General features: G+C 49.8%; 1 protein-coding gene across 1 annotated transcript in view; it reads right to left on the reverse strand.

The window, feature by feature from the left end:
- The window catches only part of ADARB2 (adenosine deaminase RNA specific B2 (inactive)), a 535,334-nt gene that overhangs the window by 148,936 nt on the left and 367,221 nt on the right, over window positions 1-19,177 (reverse strand). The window lies entirely within an intron of this gene.

A 19,177-nucleotide genomic window follows, 5' to 3' on the forward strand; every position in this document is an offset into this window, starting at 1 on the left:
CACCTCTCAAAAGAAGACATCCATGCAGTCAATAAGCATATGAAAAAAAGCTCAACATCACTGATCACTAGAGAAATGCAAATCAAAACCACAATGAGATACCATCTCACACCAGTCAGAATGGCTAGTACTAAAAAGTCCAAAAATAACAGATGCTGGCGAGAAAAAAGAATGGAAAGTAAATTAGCTCAGTGGAAATGAGCTAGTGGGAATGTAAGTCAGCTCGGCCATTGTGGAAAGCAATTTGGCAAATTCTCAAAGAACTTAAAACAGAACTACCATCTGACCCAGCAGCCCCACTACTGAGTATATACCCAAAGGAATATAAATTGTTCTACCACAGACACACATGCACACGCATGCCCATCGCAGCACTATCCACAATCGCAAAGTCATGGAATCAACCTAAATGCCCATCCATGGTGGACTGGATACAGAAAATATGCTACATATACACCATGGAATACTACGCAGCCCTAAAAAAGAACCAGATCATGTCTTCTGCAGGAACATGGATGGAGCCGGAGGCCCTTATCCTAAGCAAACTAATGCAGGAAGAGAAAGCCAAATATCCATGTTCTCACCTATATGTGGGAGCGAAACACTGGGCACCTATGGCCACAAATGGGGGAGCAACAGATACTGGGAACTACTTGAGGGTGAAGGGTGGGAGGAGGGTGAGGACTGAAAATCCACCTCTCAGGCACTATGCTAATCACATGGGTAACAAAACAATCTGTACACCAAAGCCCCACAACACACAATTTACCCATGTAGCAAACGTGCACATGTAACCTTGAATCTAAAATAAGAGTTAAAAAAACCCAGGTTTTGCAGGAGGCATCTGTGTGTGATTGAGCAGGGCGGGGTCCTCCTAATCATGGCTCTCCCACCTGCGGCTGCGAGTCCTCACCCAAGCCACCTGCCTCACAGGATTTGGATTCCATTTCTGTGAGATAATGGACTGAGTCAATGTTTCTAAAATTCTACCAGCATCCGATTTACTCATCAAACCAACAGACCAAGCTACAAGGCAGGGAAATAGGTTCCTTTGTTCAGCAGCGAGAGGACTCAGTCAAGGTCATGTGTGAACTCTTGGAGCCTGGGTGGCTGTCACGACAATGACCTGGTGAGAACGTGATGCCTCAGCATGCCCAAAGCTGCATGGCAGGAGAAGGAAGGGCTCAGAATATTTTTTTCTGGTGTTGTTTGGGAATAAGCCTGCCTTTAGTAAAGAATTAAAGTTACACTCACAGAGGGAAGGTAAAAGGCAAGAATTGTCACAAAGCATAAATGGGAGCTGAATGCTGAGTATAAGAGGGGAGACACCTGGGCAGGTGACCGGACCGGCCAGGCTGCTGCAGGAGGCCGACCCCAGCACCCTTCTGGCAGCCACAGGGGGTCCCACACGGACCCCATGCCTTTCACAGACTGTTTCCCAGGAGGCCAAATGTCAGCAACGGGTGCTAGGAAGGTGGTCAGAGCGAAAGCCGCAGACATGGCTGTGACTTCTGGGACGGGCACGGCGAGGCACGTTCACACACACTGCATCGTGGGGCCCCAAATGAACCAGCAGGTCGGCGTCAGCACCCACATTCTACGAGTGGGCAGGAGAGGAGCCCTCAGCCTGGCTGTGCTGGGGGTTGGGCCAGGCCCACACCCATGTGCCTGCTGTCTCTCCATGTGGCCTTCACTGTGTTTCCAAGCTCTGCGCATAATGTCCTCCCAGGCCAAGAAATAAAACAGACGTGGGACTCGGTGGCGCCAAAGAGGCAGGCGGCCCCCTCAGGGAACACATAGCTGCCCAGAAGGGCACGTGGAGGAAACCGCCGCAGCCTGAGGGGTGAGGATGCTTCACTCTCATGCCAGACCCACCTGTCACGGTGGTCACCCCTCACGAGGCCTCGTCAGACCCAGAATGGTGTCAGCATGGGCTGGACTGCACAGTCCAGGGACTCTTTCATGGGCCAGTGCCCTCTGACCTTAGAGGTGCTCAGAGAAGCTCCCTCCTTTGGAAACCCTGGCTGCTCCACAGGCGAGGTAGCTCAGAGTCTGCAGACGTTGCTTCGGGCACCCAGCTGGCAAGACGCAGAGCCAGGTTTAAGTTCACGTCCTCCAGCTTCCTGGAAGGCTTTCCTTTGATTCCATCAGAATGGACACACCAGGACCTTTTCGGCACCCTGTGGACACTCCTGTGACCACAGTTGTCACAGCTCAACTGACCCCATGTCCTCCTGCCCTTGGGAACTGAGCCAGCCCAGCCTCGTGCACACAGCTCTGCTGGTGACCTGGGCTCCCGTCTGGGGAGCTGGCTGGACAGAAGGGCTGCTGCTGTGTTTCCCCCCGTGACTGTGATTGTGAGGACAGCACCCCTTCTTTTTTGAGGGACAGGACAAGAATTGTAGGGTCATGTACAGAGGCCACATGGACGCATGACTCTGCCTTTTCCAGCCTATTCTTAGCATTTGAATTCCTGTTTCTTGGCATGCAGAACAACTCTGCATGGATGCTGCAGGCTGACACGTGTGCTTGACGGAAGGATATTCATTTAGATTTCTCAGTTTAGATAACTGAATAAAGCCTCTACACCAAACCCTGCAACCTGAGAGCCATTTTACTAAATACTTTTCATTTTACTAAAATCATCACAAACGAACCCTGGTTAAGGCAAAAGGACAGACTGCCGGCGGAGGATGGCTTTCACCACTGTGTGTATTATCATCATGATCAGAAGGAAAATGCCCTGTATTTTTTTAAAGACCCATTCACACTTAGTGTTTGTATAGTAACTTTTGTTCTGTTCGCCTTTAATTTTGAATACTTGAGTGAATTCACAATTCCACTGTGTGCATTAATTTAGAAAAATGCATTTTAAAAACATTTAATCACGGTGCCATTGTTACAAACTCTCGTTCCACTTTATTACTCCCCATGAACCGACGGGGTCTCAGATGTATGGGTGAGAGAGTGGCCAGAATGTGGCAGTGAAGGAGATGGGGCTTGAGATTGGGAATAACGAGTTCGTCTCTCACCAACCGGCGAGAACCCCTCAGCCCCTCAGTTCCTGCCCCTCTTGTGGGTGCTGTGAACACAGGCGCCCTCCAACTCTGGGGGACCTGAGGTTGTCACCACATTTTACTTAAAAATGCAGCATATGAGACAGTTGTTGACAGGGGCATGAACTGGCTTTCAGTGTTACTGAGTCTTGCTCTTCAGAATGATCTGGGAGCGTTTGTGGGGAGGAAGAGATAAAACACCTAGAGATGTGGCATATTTAAACAGATTTGACCCCCAGCCATGCTGCAGGCTCCAGCCTTTACAGAGTCACTTGGTACTAGGGAACTAAAGGCAAGAGCAAGGCCATCAGAGGCACAAGGTGCCAGGGGCGCCCCACCCCGTCTCCTGCTCCAGACACTACCTGGGGCAGCGGGCCAGGAGCCAGGCCCATGTCAGTTGAGGGCACCTGGGTCCTCACCGCCTTCTCCCATCTGCCCAGGGTCCTCTGTTTCCCGTGGGTTTGGAAAGCTAGAATGTAACGGAAAATACTACAGGAGTGAGAAAATAGAAGCTCCAGTTTTGGGCAAAATGCTGCAGATTGCATGTCAATGGGGACGGGTGCGTGTTTGCTGCTCTTCAAATGTTACCAAGAAAGCGGCCCTCAGCCTATGTGCCCATATTGGATACATCATGTTGACATATGGACATCTTACACGGATTCTATTTTCTCAGGATGTGAGAACTGCATGTGAACATTCCATCACAGATCCTTATTTTCAAGATGAGGAAGTGTAGGCCCAGAGGGGCCCAGGACTGGCCCATTCACTTTGGTTCTGCTCAGCTTTCCCAGCCCCGCACACCAGCCCTCAACATGTTACTCCAGAAATGGGATTAGAGGAGCTCGTCTGGATTTTCCCTGAAATCCCTGCTCCCTTTCCCGCCTTCCCGATCATAAAGTTGCAGTGAGTCGCGTCGGAGGACCGAGGCTTCGTCTCCACAGCCGGCGTCCCTGGGACAAGAATGAGATTGCCAAATGCCACTCTAAGCACGGTTCACGCATCTGCCCATTTCATTCTCCCAGCCGCTCTGTGAGTGACTGCTTTTGGTATCATCTCATTTAGGAATGAGGAGAAACCAGGGCACGGGTACTTGGCACTCAAGGACTTAGGTCCCACAGCTGGTAAGCGGATGCAGGAGACTGGCTCTGGAGACGAAGCTCACCACCTTCTCCAGGGCTGTGGACGGCAGCCGTGTGACCTGTCCCCTGCCCAGGAGACCACTGAAGAGCACACAGATCAGGAGCCAGGAGGCCTCAGCCCTCACCTCAGCTCTCCACGCCCATCGGCTGCAAGACCCTCAGTAAGACCACGGGTGCCTCGACCCGGCCGGTGCACAAGGAGCACAGCATCAATGCCTCCCGACAGCACTCACAGGTGACACCCTCCTCTGGACCCCACGTACGCAGTGCACTGAAGGCACCCCCAGTGGACACCAGGATTGCTGAGAAGGGGGTTGGAACAGGCTCAGGGTATTTGGGAGATGAATGGGAAGAGAGAGGCAGTAAAAGATGGAGGTAGAGAGATACAGGGACAGAGAGGGATACGGAGACAGAGACAGACACAGAGACAGAGACAGGGAGAGATAGGAGCAGAGAGAGACAGAAAGAGACAGACCCAGAGAGACAGAGAGAGAGACAGGGACCGAGAGAGACAGAGACAGAAGAGGGAGACAGAGACAGAGCGAAACAGAGACAGCGGGAATGTGAATCCTGGGCCCCTGCAGGGCTATCTCAGTCCTGTGGTGCAGTGATTTGCTGAGCATGGGGTGTGCCCTGCATTGCTGGGGGCTGGGGTGGGAGTGGCTACAAAGTCATTTCTTATGGGAGGAACATTTCCCTGTTGTTTCTAAACTCTCAGGAAACTGTCTGATGCCTCTAAAGAAACCACTGTTGCCTGCACTCATGGAAAGCTGATTCAAGAAGGGGTCTGGGGAGTCTGGGATGTGGGTTTCCTGGGCAAGTGGTTGGGGGGCCTCTGTGGTGCCTCTGAGCCTGCAGGTCTTGCTGCTGCTGCCACTCCTGATCTGTCAGGCGACGCCCGAGCCCTGGAGCCTGTGACTCTTGCCAGCCTGAGCAGTGCTTGCTCCCTGCGGGGTTGGCCCAGACTCTGTCTGGAGTGGGTGGTCTGGGGCCCTTGGCCAGGCGGTGCCTCCCTCGGCTGCCTCCATCTGAGGCCCTCCCTGCAGCTCTGCCCCCCAGCCCTTGTGCCCTGCTATCCTCCTCCCACTTCCTCTGCTCTGTCTGCTGTTGGTTTCCAAGGGAACCTGAGCTGACCCTGGGAGAAGCAGAATTAAGGGCTGTGAAGGCCCTGAGATGGGGTCCAGGTCCCGAATGCTGGCTTTGGGCTCTATCCAGACACGCTGAGACTGTGTGAGGATGGCGGGGCTGCTGCTGAGGCCAACGCTGGGAGCTGAGTGCCCATGCACCCCAGGGCTGTCCCCTCAGAGAGCCCAGCACCTATCCATGTCAGCTCTGGGGCTCATGGGAGGCACGGGCAGGCATGCAAGCAACAGCAGCCCAGGGAGTCACCAGGTGCTGCGAGAACGATGGAAAGAGGCCTGTGTGACAATGGGCGAAGGAGAGAGGACTCAGGGGATGTGACAATGGGCTCAGGGGATGTGACAATGGGCTCAGGGGAGAGGGCTCAGGGGATGTGACAATGGGTGAAGGAGAGGTGTCAGGCCTCTGAGCCTAAGCTAAGCCATCATATCCCCTGTGACCTGCAGGTACACATCTAGATGGCCGGTTCCTGCCTTAACTGATGATATTGTCTTGTGAAATTCCTTCTCCTGGCTCATCCTGGCTCAAAAGCTCCCCCACTGAGCACCTTGTGACCCCACCCCTGCCCACCAGAGAACAACCCCCCTTTTTCCTTTACCCACACAAATCCTGTAAAACGGTACCATCCCTATCTCCCTTCGCTGACTCTCTTTTCGGACTCAGCCCGCCTGAACCCAGGTGAAATAAACAGCCTTGTTGCCCACGCAAAACCTGTTTGGTGGTCCCTTCACACGGACGCGCATGAAGTTTGGTGCCGTGACTCGGATCAGGGGACCTCCCTTAGGAGATCAATCCCCTGTCCTCCTGCTGTTTGCTCTGTGAGAAAGATCCACCTACGACCTCGGGTCCTCAGACCAACCAGCCCAAGGAACATCTCGCCAATTTTAAATCCGGTAAGTGGCCTCTTTTTAGTCTCTTCAACCTCCCTCACTATCCCTTCAATCTTGGCGCCACCCTTCAATCTCTCCCTTCTCTTAATTTCAATTCCTTTCATTTTTGGTAGAGACAAAGGAGACACATTTTATCCGTGGACCCAAAACTGCGGCGCCGGTCACGGACTCGGGAAGGCAGCCTTCCCTTGGTGTTTAATCATTGTGGGGATGCCTCTGTGGTTATTCACCCACGTTCCATTGGTGTCTGATCTCCGTGGGGACGCCTACCTTGGTCATTCACCCATGTTCCCTTGGTGGCAAGTCAACTGCAGGGACGCCTGCTTTGGCTGCTCACGCAGGTTGCAGCCCAGGGCTTCTCCCCACCCCCCTTCTCCGTGTCCCTACCCTTCTCTTTAAACTTGCCTCCTTCACCATGGGCAACCTTCCACCCTCCATTCCTCCTTCTTCTCCCTTAGCCTGTGTTCTCAAGAACTTAAAACCTCTTCAACTCTCGCCTGGCCTAAAATCTAAGCATCTTATTTTCTTCTGCAACACCGCTTGGCCCCAATACAAACTTGACAATGGTTCTAAATGGCCAGAAAACAGCACTTTCGATTTCTCCATCCTACAAGATCTAAATAATTCTTGTCGTAAAATAGGCAAACGGTCTGAAGTGCCTGACGTCCAGGCATTCTTTTACACATCCCTAGTCTGTTCCCAATTCAACTCATCCCAAATATTCCTTCTTTCCCTCCCCTCAGTCCCAATCCCAAGCGTCCCTGAGTCTTTCCTCTTTCTAATCTTCCTTTTCTACAGACCCATCTGACCCCTCCCCTCCTCCCCAGGCTGCTCCTCGCCAGGCTGAGCTAGGTCCCAATTCTTCATCAGCCTCCGCTCCTCTACCCAATAATCTTTTTATCACCTCCCCTCCTCACACCCGGTCGGGCTTACAGTTTCGTTCTGTAACTAGCCCTCCCCCACCTGCCCAGCAATTTCCTCTTAAAAGGTTGCTAGAGCTAAAGGCATAGTCAAGGTTAATGCTCCTTTTTCTTTATCCGACCTCTCCCAAACAGTTAGCGTTTAAGCTCTTTCATCAAATATAAAAACCCAGCCCAGTTCATGGCTTGTTTGGCAGCAACCCTGAGACGCTTTACAGCCCTAGACCCTAAAAGGTCAAAAGGTCATCTTATTCTCAATATACATTTTATTACCCAATCCACTCCCGACATTAAATAAAACTCCAAAAATTAAATTCTGGCCCTCAAACCCCACAACAGGACTTAATTGTACACCTCGCCTTCAAGGTGTACAATAATAAAGTAGAGTCAGCCAAGTAGCAATGTATTTCTGAGTTGCAATTCCTTGCCTCCACTGTGAGACAAACCCCAGCCACATCTCCAGCACACAAGAACTCGAAACGCCTGAACTGCAGCTGCCAGGGTTTCCTCCAGGCCTGTTTCCCCTAGGAGCTTGCTACAAGTGCCAGAAATCTGGCCACCAGGCCAAGGAATGCCCACAGCCCAGGATTCCTCCTAAGCCGTGTCCCATCTGTGCAGGACCCCACTGAAAATCAGACTGTTCAACTCACCTGGCTGCCACTCCCAGAGCCCCTGGAACTCTGGCCCAAGGCTCTCTGACTCCTTCCCAGATCTTCTCAGCTTAGTGCTTGAAGACTGATGCTGCCCGATCGCCTCAGAAGCCTCCTGGACCATCAGGGATGCCGAGCTTTGGGTAACTCACAGTGGAAGGTAAGTCCGTCCCCTTCTTCATCAATATGGAGGCTACCCACTCCACATTACCTTCTTTTCAAGGGCCTGTTTCCCTTGCCTCCATAACTGTTGTGGGTATTGACGGCCAGGCTTCTAAACCTCTTAAAACTCCCCAACTCTGGTGCTAACTTAGACAATACTCTTTTAAGCACTCCTTTTAGTTATCCCCACCTGCCCAGTTCCCTTATTAGGCCGAGACACTTTAACTAAATTATCTGCTTCCCTGACTATTCCCTGACTATTCATTGCCGCCATTTCCCCCAGTTCAAAGCCTCCTTCACATCCTCCCCTTGTATCTCCCCACCTTAACCCACAAGTATAAGACACCTCTACTCCCTCCTTAGCGACCGATCATGCACCCCTTACCATCCCATTAAAACCTAATCATGCTTACCCCACTCAATGCCAATATCCCATCCCATAGCACGCTTTAAAAGTATTAAAGTCTGTTATCACTCGCCTGCTACAGCATGGCCTTTTAAAGCCTATAACCTCCCCTTACAATTCCCCCATTTTACCTGTCCTAAAACCAGATAAGGCTTACAGGTTAGTTCAGGATCTGTGCCTTATCAACCAAATTGTTTTGCCTATCCACCCATGGTGCCAAACCCATATACTCTCCTATCCTCAATACCCCCCTCCACAACCCATTATTCTGCTCTGGATCTCAAACATGCTTTCTTTACTATTCCTTTGCACCCATCATCCCAGCCTCTCTTCGCTTTCACTTGGACTGACCCTGACACCCATCAGGCTCAGCAAATTACCTGGGCTGTACTGCCGCAAGCCTTCACAGACAGCTCCCATTACTTCAGTCAAGCCCAAATTTCTTCCTCATCTGTTACCTATCTCGGTGTAATTCTCATAAAAACACACGTGCTCTCCCTGCCAATCGTGTCCAGCTGATCTCTCAAACCCCAATACCTTCTACTAAACAACTCCTTTCCTTCCTAGGCATGGTTAGATACTTTTGACTTTAGATACCTGGTTTTGCCATCCTAACAAAACCATTATATAAACTCATAAAAGGAAACCTAGCTGACCCCGCAGATCCTAAATCCTTTCCCCACTCCTCTTTCCGTTCCCTAAAGACAGCTTTAGAGACTGCCCCCATCCTAGCTCTCCCTGACTCATCCCAACCCTTTTCATTACCCACAGCCGAAATGCAGGGCTATGCAGTCAGAATTCTTACACAAGAACCGGGACTGCGCCCTGTAGCCTTTTTATCCAAACAACTTGACCTTACTGTTTTAGCCTAGCCCTCATGTCTGCGTGCAGTGGCTGCCACTGCCTTAATACTTTTAGAGGCCCTCAAAATCACAAACTATGCTCAACTCACTCTCTGCAGTTCTCATAACTTCCAAAATCTACTTTCTTCCTCATACCTGACGCATATACTTTCTGCTCCCCAGCTCCTTCAGCTATACTCACTCTTTGTTGAGTCTCCCACAATTACCATTGTTCCTGGCCCGGACTTCAATCCAGCCTCCCACATTATTCCTGATACCACACCTGACCCTCATGACTGTATCTCTCTGATCCACCTGACATTCACCCCATTTCCCCGTATTTCCTTCTTCCCTGTTCCTCACCTTGATCACATTTAGTTTATTGATGGCAGTTCCACCAGGCCTAATCGCCACACACCAGGAAAGGCAGGCTATACTATAGTACAAGCCACCAGCCCTCCTCTTAGAACCTCTCATTTCCTTTCCATTGTAGAAATCTATCCTCAAGGAAATCACCTCTCAGTGTTCCATCTGCTGTTCTGCTACTCCTCAGGGATTATTCAGGCCCCCTCCCTTCCCTACACATCAAGCTCGGGGATTTGCCCCCACCCAGGACTGGCAACTCTTAACTCCCTCTTAGAGTGGATAGATGATCTTTGCTGGCAGGGGACCCTCCAATACTTTCACCTTGATGAAGTTCTATTCTTTCCCATTCTTATGCCACCCTCTACCTCTCCCCAGCTATCTCCACCACACTATCAACCTTACCCATTCTCTCCTAGCCGTTTCTAATCCCTCCTTAGTGAACAACTGCTGGCTTTGCATTTCTTTCTTCCAGTGCCTACACAGCTGTCCCCGCCTTACATGCAGACTAGGCAACATCTCCTGTCTCCTTACACTTCCGAACTTCCTTTAACAGCCCTACCTTTACCCTCCTGAAGAACTCATTTACTTTCTAGACAGGTCCAGCAAGACCTCCCCAGACATCTCACACCAGCAAGCTGCTGCCCTCCTCCGCACTTACTGAAAAAACCTTTCTCCTTATATCAACTGTACTCCCCCCATATTTGGACCTCTCACAACACAAACTACTACTCCTGTGGCCGCTCCTTTATGTATCTCTCAGCAAAGACCCACTGGAATTCCCCTAGGTAACCTTTCACCTTCTTGATGTTCCTTTACTCATCTCCAAAGCCCAACTACACACATCACTGAAACAATTAGAGCCTTCCAGTTCCGTATTACAGACAAGCCCTCTATCAATACTGGCAAACTTAAAAACCAGTAATTATTGCTAGGAAGACACTTACCCTGTATTTCACTCTATCCTTGGCTACCTTCCCCTTGCTTATCAGACTCTCCTCCCACACCCTCTTCTTGTTTACGTATACCCAGCCCCGTAAATAACAGTGAGAGGTTGCTCGTAGACACTCGAACAAAACCGTATCCAGGCCATCACCAATAATTCTACACGACAAATGTTTCTTCTAACTACCCCACAATATCACTCCTTACCACAAAATCTTCCTTCAGCTTAATCTCTCCCACTCTAGGTTCCCACGCTGCCTCTAATCCCGCTAGAAGCAGCCCTGAGAAACATCACCCATTATCTCTCCATACCACCCCCAAAAATTTTCGCCTCCCCAACACTTTACCACTATTTCGTTTTATTTTTCTTATTAATATAAGAAGACAGGAATGTCAGGCCTCTGAGCCCAAGCTGAGCCATCATTTCCCCTGTGACCTGCACATACACATCCAGATGGCCGGTTCCTGCCTTAACTGATGACATTATCTTGTGAAATTCCTTCTCCTGGCTCATCCTGGCTCAAAAGCTCCCCTACTGAGCACCTTGTGACCCCCCCACTCCTGCCTGCCAGAGAACAACCCCCCTTTTTCCTTTACCTACCCAAATCCTATAAAATGGCCCCACCCCTATCTCCCTTCACTGACTCTCTTTTTAGACTCAGCCCGCCTGCACCCAGGTGAAATAAACAGCCTTGTTGCTCACACAAAGCCTGTTTGGTGGTCTCTTCACACGGACATGCATGAAAAGAGGGGCCTCAGGGGATGTGACAATGGGCGAAGGAGAGGGGGTTCGGGGAGAGGGATCAGGGGAGCAGGGCCCTCCTGGGCATCCTTGGAGAGGGAAGGTGGCACCCCATGTGCTCTCCCACATCCCCTCTCCTCTCTTGGATGCACCTCTTTCCTTTCTCTGGTTCATTTAAACGTTGGCTCTTCCCAGTTGCCATCTCCTTTAGCTGACCCTGTCCTTTTTGGTGTAATGATGAATCCCAAAGGAAGGGGGCTCAGCCATCCTAATGGAGCCATTGTCTACCCCAGGGAGGCTGTAGGCTCTCTGCTTACAGAGCCACCTTCCCATGGGGAGCAAGCCCCTCTAGCCTGTGAGCTCCATGGAGGTACCCAAGGCAGCACCAGCCCAGGAGGGCAGTGGAGCCCCTGTAGGCAGGTGACCCGATCCTCTCCAGCTTGCACCTCCCTGAGGGCTCCCACGAGGATCCCATGTGTTCAGGAGTCTCCAACTGCCAGGACATGATGCCCAGGTGTGTGTCCCTCCCCTGGCTGCTCACCTCCTCCCACACAGTCGGGCTCTGCAGTCTGTCAATCAACTCTTCCCTGCCAGTCAGCCCACCGTGGTTTCTCCCTGTTTGGAACCAATAACAAACACTCTTTTGTTACTCTTGCTGTGCTAAAACATAGATCTCTATTTTAATTAACAGTGTTCTGTGTCCTCCATCAGCCTAAAGCCCTTGGGGGCTGGGAGGATGGAGCAGGCTGGAGTCTTGAGGATGAGCCCCAGCCCCACAGAAGCTGAGCTCTGCTGTCTGTAACTGTCCTCCCTGCTCCACCCCTCAGTGACTAGACTTTGGACGTGGGACTCAGGTCTCCGGAAACTCAATGTCCTCCCCTGTAAAACAGACCTCAAAAATTTTAAATGAGGGTTACTGTGCATGTAAAGCACTTAGAATAATGTGTGACCCAGATTAAGTGCCTGGGAAATATTAGCTGCTAATGGCACTGTTTTCATCATCAGTAATCATGGCTGTGAAATAGAGACAAGTGGTGAAGCTTGGCTTACAGGCCCTGCTTAACTAATGAACAGTCATATTAACCATATTTGAAAATTCCGAACATGGTATTGGGAACCTATAGGCTTAAATACATATCAGTTACATATTACAATTTCACCTAACATGTTTTAGTAGGAAGTAGGGTGGCAGAAGCTATTATATAAATGTATATTGTACATTGCATACATTGTATACACATACATTGTGATTGCATATACATTGTATAATGTATGCTGTACATTGTGTAAACATATATACATTGTGTAAACATATCACAATTGTATATATATTGTATACATATGTTGTAGAAATATATAGCATACATTGTATATACATTGTATACAGGTATAGTGTATAAATGTATATCATATTGTATTTACATTGTATAAATGCATAAATGTATTGCTAAGCATCTACGAAGCCTCTAGTGCCTCATTAAGGAGGGATTTTCTGAAAGTTTTTTTTTCCATGTGTAACGACAATGAGTGATCTCTCGCTCTTTTTCTGGCCATCAGCACCTCTTTCATAGACCCAGGACATGAAGAAAGCCAGAAGGTTTGGGGATGGCTGGATCTGCAGGACGGTTTTTCCTTCCCTAAAAGAGCACCTTGCCTTCCTGCATGGACCACAGGATGGTGTGTGTGGCCACAAAGCCCAGAAGGTGAGGTGCTGAAAGCAAGCAAGCTGCTGGGATTATTCCTGCTTCGAAGCAGGTGACGTGGCCATACGTGCGTGGGAAGAATGGTCCCAGAGACACAGGCAGCCAGCTGGGGTGGAAGGGCGTCCTGGGGACCCACCCCCTGGAGGGCTTCACAGAGAACAGAACCGCCTGGGGTGAGCTGGTGGAAAACAACAGAACTTCACACAGGCCCAAACAGTCCATTACCAGGACCCAGAACCTCAGCTTCAACGAGGCCCTGCTTGTCCCCAGTGACTGAAGCCTCCCAGGGCACTTAGCTGACCTGGGGATGATGGAGGGGAGTTGGGGCTTTCATGCTGGTCTTCCAGGGAAGCCTTAGGGCTGGCCCAAGTCTGGACGAAAAGCTGCATGTAGGAGTGACACCATCTTAAAGCCCATTCGTTGGAAGCCATCATGATGAAAAATGGCACACGCTGCTCTTCAGTCTCACCTCCCTCCACCCTTCTCAAGCAAAGCACCAACAACACACTCATCACCACTTCTAAGACATGAGAACTAACTTCAAACAAGCCAATTGTGAAATCCTGATTTTTCTCCCTAAGTAAGTTATGGAATTATTGAAAACCATTAGGAACGAAGGGCAGATTCCTACCTAACTGGTCTCTCTTCAGTCTTCTCCCTGAGTTATACACTGAGACCTTTGCCATGATAGAAATGACGTTTGTTTTAACCCTGGATTCCTGGGCTTTATGGTCAGGAGGGTTCTTCTAGGGCCCCCACTCACAGTAAGCCCTTTGTAATTTTACACATAAGTGAAATCAACAGTGACTGTCCGCACGGGGGGATAAAAGAGTTCCGCCAGCAAAAGGGCAGAGACGTGAAACCAAACTCAGGACACTGCAAAGATGCTTGGCTCCTGGCCCGCTTGTGATTATCCGTCCTCCACTCGATTTATTCACAAAGTGAGTGAGACTGAATGGCTGGTTTCTAGCCAGAGGGGACTGCAATATTTGAGTGAGGGAGACAGGAAAAGACCCGAAAATCATTAGTGTCCCCACCCCAGGACACTGGCATATCTGTGACCTCTCTGAGTGCTCTGAGAAAAATGAGGGAGGTTGGTGGGCACAGCAGCAGACAGGTGGCTGCTGGAGTCTCCCTCTTCCCACGGGACCCTCCTCTCCCTGGCACCACACTCTCACCCCCTTTCTCGCTTTTCAGTTGCAAGGAGGGATGCATGGTTTTTCTTTTGGCAAATAAAATATAAGACATCTGGTTAAATTTGAATTTCAGATAAACAATAACAATTTTTAAATGTAAGCTTGTCACTGTATTTTATCTGGTAACCCCTTGCAAGGAGCCTGCAGACCCCAAGCAAATGTCTTCTCTTAATCTAGAAAACACCTTCACCCAGGATGGGAGCGACATGAGCCATCAGGCCTTTTGTTTGCTTTTAATATACTTTGGTGTGGGAATAAGTATCTTAAATAATTGAACCTGTAATTGCATCATAAAAACAATGATGCTAATACAAATAACAGCCAACAAGCATGGAGCGCTTACTCTATTGTTGTAGACACACAAGCCCCAGAAAAACTCTGTGCAGAGGAGAAAACTGAGCCACGGACATGTTAGCAACTTGCTGAATTAAAGATCTTTTGGTAGGTCTCTGAAATGCTCACACAGGACAAGCAGGTTTTTCCTATCTTTGCACAAAGCTCTGTGGACTGTCTTTCTCTCTAGTATAGATCTATATACACACATATCTGCATGTGCATCCTGCATAGTGTGTGTGAGAGAGGAAGTAACTGAGAGAGAGAAAGAGACAGAGACAGAGACAGACAGAGAAGGAGAAAGAAATTACCCTGGACTTAGCTCTGGGCATCAAAGAAGTGGCTTCATCTTGACTGGCTGTCTCAACTGATTGAAACCATTCTCAATAATTGGTCATGATTTTTCTGCAAGGATTCAGCTGCATATTTCTTGGTGTGGGGACAGAGGATGAACCCCTCAGGCTTTCCTCTCACTACGGTGTCTCTGGTGGGAACAGTTGGGGATGCAAAGCCATTATGATGTTGGATAGGAGAGAAACCTGCTGTGCTCTCAGCCCTTGAGGACTGCTTGGTGAGAATGTGGAGCCAGGTCCATCTCAGGAGGAAAAAGCCCAAACTCTAGGCTTCTTCTCCCAGGGACTTCACAGACACTTTTTATGTCTTTAATACCTGCATTCCCAGACCCAAACCTGCAGTTCCCAGTTCAAACACCTGGTTCTAGTGCCTTTTCCACTGCCCAGGGATGCCCGAGGTGCCACCCCTCCCTCCCAGTCTCTCCAACTCTTTATGCAAATGTAAAGAACTTCTCGCTGGCAGGGAATAATTCTCACAAGGCTGGGTGGCAATGGAAAGTTTTTTTTTTTTCAGCAAAACAAAGATTCTTTTAACATTTATAGAAAGTCATTCAAGGAACTGTTTCTCTTTCTGAAGGCACTAGTTTGGAGTATGGACTGAGTGTGGGAGAGTGCGGGGTGAGGGTGTGTGGACAACAGGGTGTCTGTGCCTGACATGAAAATTTAAAAAACAAAGAAATAAAGGGGGTATTTGAGGGTGAAAGATAAACTCACAAAGAAGTCAATAAACTTCCTTTTCAGAGTTACTGAGTACACAGGTGACTTTTACTGATTTATTTATTTTTACTGGCATTATAATGTACTTTATTCTCCTTTCTAAATAGTTTTCACAGAAAGAAAATGCTGAAAAGCGTTCCTTTATGGTTGCGTTTTTGCTTAGGAATTCTTTTCAAGCTAGGGGTGGGGAGCAAACTGAAGAGAGATGTAGGTTTTGTGATTTTATCATTTTTTATGATGATGCCTCCAGGTAGCACATATTTATATCCTGACACAGTCTTGTTCTTACTTCTGAGTACCCAGTTAACCTAGAGGAGTCTTGAGTGGACTGCAGATGAGGAGAGCATGAGAGATTTGCAATGGGCTAGGCAGGTGCACCTGAGCAGGCACTGCCCCTATCAGCTGATGCTCATGGAGAGGAGACTGGCCTGCAAACCCTCTGCCAGTACTGTAAACCCTACATGTTTAGGTCTGGTGTGAGTTCTAAGGAATCTGATAAATGCCTGCTTTTGTCACTCTGGCTGACTCGGATCCCATGAAGCTGACAGGTTAGATGAGTCTGATCCTGAGAAACCCCCCCGGGTGCAGGAAATAGTGAAAATCAGATAGGAAGAAGCCACACCTGTGATTTTAATCTTTATGAAAATATCATGCTCCTGAACTTCCTCTTTCAAAATCCAGATGACACACAAGTCTATCGTACGCCATCTTTACCACTGGAGGGTGACTTCACGTGTTTATAAGGAAGCTGATATTGTGAATCCCAACCACCACAACGCTCACCCTTACAGACACACTACGCAGGTCTCCGAGGGCCTTTGGGAGGCCCTGCTTCCTGCGAGCTGTCCCAGCAGGACAGAGACTCTTCCCGCTGCGGCCCTGCCGTTCCAGGCCGAGGCTGTGAGCAGCACCATGACAGGCTCTGGCCGCACTGGCTCTCAGCAGTGTGGGTCTCTGACCAACCGACGAGCTGGACCTCCCTCGAGAACCCACTGGGTTCTTGCAGTAGGCTCCTCAGCGGGGTCTAAACACGCCACTCAGATGATTCCTATGCACCATCATATTGGAAACTTTTCTCATTGACTGTTACTTAATGAGGAGACTTCCCTCCAGGGTGGTTCTGAAGCTTCCTTCGTAGGAGCAAGCCTTTGGCAGAGAGCACTGAGCAGCATCTTTGCTGGCTTCTACCGAAACACCATGTGGATCCAGACGTGGGTTTGTCGTCCTGCACGTGGAAACCATCCCTGCATGGGGTGAGCCTGGGACTGTGGGCTGAGAACTTCCAGCACCGGGGCCGGCACCCAAGTGCAGAGACTGCATCGTTCCAGCAGGAGGCGCTGCTTCCAGGCTCCCTGGACGGACTCCAGGAGGGCGGCCTTTCCCCGCAGCCCCAGAGGTGGGCCTGCCCTTTTCCCAGCGTGGGACACAGCCCAGGAACACGCATGGCTTGCCCTCCAGACACAGGTGCTAACAGGGTCGTCAGACAAGGGCCAGGGACTCAGGCCTTTAGGAACTTCAGCTCCAGAGCCACCATGCGGTGGGACCAGGGGTCTGCGTGAACAGGAAGCAAGCTGTGTAGACGGGGGTCCATGAAGTAGAGACAGGGTTTTGGGGGAAGGTTGGGGCAGGGCAAAGCCACATTTACAGCAATTTCTGAAATCTTTTCATTTTTTCCCCCTGAATCACATCCATAATAGGATTTGAATTTAATAAACTGCTGAAGGTTCCTGGCCCTGAGTCCCAGTGTCCTCCCAGCCCCCGCCCAGCTGTGGGTGTGGGTGGGGAGCGGTACAGGGAGGGGAATGGGGCCCTGGGACGCCGCGCACCGAGTAGTGATGAATGGCCCGAAACCCTCGCTCTGCTCTGCGCCCTTCATCATCCAGTCGGGGTAGTTAGGGACTGTCAGAGAAAAATAATTTAGTGGCCATGGCTCTAACTGATGTGCTGCATTCTGGGGTCAAATGGCTATTACAAAGTAGTGGTGCTGCCTGGTTTCTCCATCGTGAGAGCTCAGGGCTGACAACATGAAAGAAAAAGGCATTGCAGCCAGAATTCACTGACATTCTTCACATTTCACAGGAGTGGGACGCAGGAGAGGGGCTGGGGAGGGTGGAAGGATGTTTCCTGCTTAACAGATTCAACAGAAGAGTGGCAGGCTCAGCTGGGTGAGCAAGGTATCCCAGTGACGGGGGACACGCCCCAGACCATGGGTGCTGGGGCTTCTCAGAGGAGGTGGCAGGAGACCCGAGCCTGCCAAGGTTGCACCCAAGGTCGTGGGCAGCGTTAGGAGGGCTCTCTCCCAGTCCCCCCATCCCCCCCCAGGCTGCAGGGGTGAAGTGGCTTCCAGGACGGTCACTGGTAAGTTTAAGCTACAGAGAGTGTAGAAACAGGGTGAAAAAGGAAGACAGAGGGGAGTAAATAAGAAGGAGGTGTAAGAAAAGACCAAGCCAGGCCCCAGGGCCCTTGCGAGGAAGTGCCCAGGGACTTTTGTGGAAGCCATCCTTGCTGTCAGCCACCTTGTTTTTACTTACATTGTGTTTTTATTTGAGGGCGAGTTTGGACGGCAAGACTGATGGAGATTGTGGTCTAAATCCCTCTAACCCACTCCTTAAAATGACCACCAGATGTTCCACAAGTACTTGAAAATGAATGAGTGGCTTCCTGAGAGGCAGAAGGCAGGGGTGTGCCCTACCCCACACTGGCCAAGAGTTCAACAAGCATTGGTTGACAAGTGAATAGTGAGCACTTGAACCCAGTCACAATTCAAGATGAGGTCTCTGCCACGACGCACGTGGTCCGTGTCACCCTCCAGTCTCCCTGAGCAGCGTCTGAGGTTCGAGTGGGACCCTACGTTCGTGAAGAGATTTATCATCTCCCCAGGCAAAATAACGGATTCTGTCCTAGGTGTTGTGATGTGACGATGGTGGCGATCACAGCCATAACTTACAATTATTGCATACTTAGGACGAGTCCCGCACTGGGCTAAGTGCTTTTTAACTATGTGAAATGTTTCTTTCCTTGATTGATGCCAAAATGAATAAAGATAATTTTCTGTGTCTGCTACATTAGTGATGCCCACAAATAATTCTGAACATGATAAGAGAAAAGATAATTTGCATAAATCAGCCATTGCAAGACTTGGCAGGATAAGATTGTTTTAAAATGGTATCAGAAGAGTTTCTGACAGATACCAGGCAGGAGAATAGGGTCTGGAGGCAGGAACATAAGGCCGGTGCACACTGACTTCCTAGAGCTGAATCAAATGGAAATACTTCAGCGATGACAGGAAATGTCCTCTGCATTTACACAGGGCCTACACCGAGTAACCAATGGAAACCTCTAGAGGGTATTTAAACCCCAGAAACTTCAGTAACGGGCTCTTGGGTCCCTGTGCTCAGGCGCTCCCTCCCGGTGGAGTGTGCTTTCATTTCCCATAAATATCTGCTTTTGTTGCTTCGTTCTTTCCTTGCTTTGTGTGTTTTGTCCAGTTCTTTGCTCAAGGCGCCAACAACCTGGACACCTTCAACCGGTAACGCCCAGACCGTTGAGAACATGTCTGGAGTGAGTGAAGGTAATCGCAGGTTAGAAGGCGGACCCACAGCTGCGCAGGAAGGAACCAG

This window comes from Pongo abelii, chromosome 8, assembly GCF_028885655.2.
Source record: "Pongo abelii isolate AG06213 chromosome 8, NHGRI_mPonAbe1-v2.0_pri, whole genome shotgun sequence".
NCBI classification, from domain to species: Eukaryota; Metazoa; Chordata; class Mammalia; order Primates; family Hominidae; genus Pongo; species Pongo abelii.